Source organism: Sinocyclocheilus rhinocerous, unplaced genomic scaffold (assembly GCF_001515625.1).
Source record: "Sinocyclocheilus rhinocerous isolate Xijiao unplaced genomic scaffold, SAMN03320098_v1.1 scaffold1938, whole genome shotgun sequence".
Classification (NCBI taxonomy): Eukaryota; Metazoa; Chordata; class Actinopteri; order Cypriniformes; family Cyprinidae; genus Sinocyclocheilus; species Sinocyclocheilus rhinocerous.
Window position 1 is genome coordinate 811039 of NW_015629065.1, and position 806 is coordinate 811844.

An 806-nucleotide genomic window follows, 5' to 3' on the forward strand; every position below is an offset into this window, starting at 1 on the left:
AAATATTTGGCATGCTAAATATCTGGAGCTGTCGGTAATTCACAATCATGCTGTGTGCAATGATTTCTGACTGAAAACTACATCGGCGATGACCTACAGCCAATGAGAGACCAAGATACAGGGCAGAGGGAAGTTCGTGGAGGAGTTATAGACCAGAATATCAGTATTTTAATATATATATATATATATATGAACAATTATATCATACAGAAACAAGCACAAACATTTGCTTGACCAGCCACAACATCAGCATCAGCAACTCTCTTTGCAGAACACCCAATCCCTGTTCCCTGCATCTCCCTCCTGCATAATCTGTTTTTCTTTTTCTCCTTGTACAATTATCACAGACAATTTGTGGGCTATATAGGCCTATATATTTTATAATTCCAGTCTTGCTCGAGAACTCCGGTCTGACGCACGCGGGTTCTAGCGTTATTTCCTTATCACTTCTCACGTGTGTTTTGTTGTGAAACGTAGTTTGCGGACCAGACAGAGCTGTCGGCGATTCTTCCTATTGTGAAGTCATGCAGTGTGAAACCCCCTGTCGCCGATCCATCGTGCAATGTGAACACAGCAGCAACTGAATGCTACCCCAGATAGTCACGCAGTGTGAAAACAACGGCGATCCGACGAGTTTAAAAATCGTGCAGTGTGAACTCGGCATAAAAGAGTGTTAAAGTAACACTGAAGCAGTGTTAAAGTTAATGAGATAATTATGTGATTAATTAAGTGCTGATTGAGCATTAGTGATGAACAGCTGCTGTTAACAAGCAGAATCACTGAAGAAAAGAGAAACACAAGAACTA

At 41.1% G+C, this 806-nt stretch overlaps 1 protein-coding gene across 3 annotated transcripts in view; it reads right to left on the minus strand.

Annotated features, from left to right (window-relative positions):
* The window catches only part of LOC107738706 (uveal autoantigen with coiled-coil domains and ankyrin repeats-like), a 26303-nt gene that overhangs the window by 979 nt on the left and 24518 nt on the right, over nucleotides 1-806 (minus strand). The window lies entirely within an intron of this gene.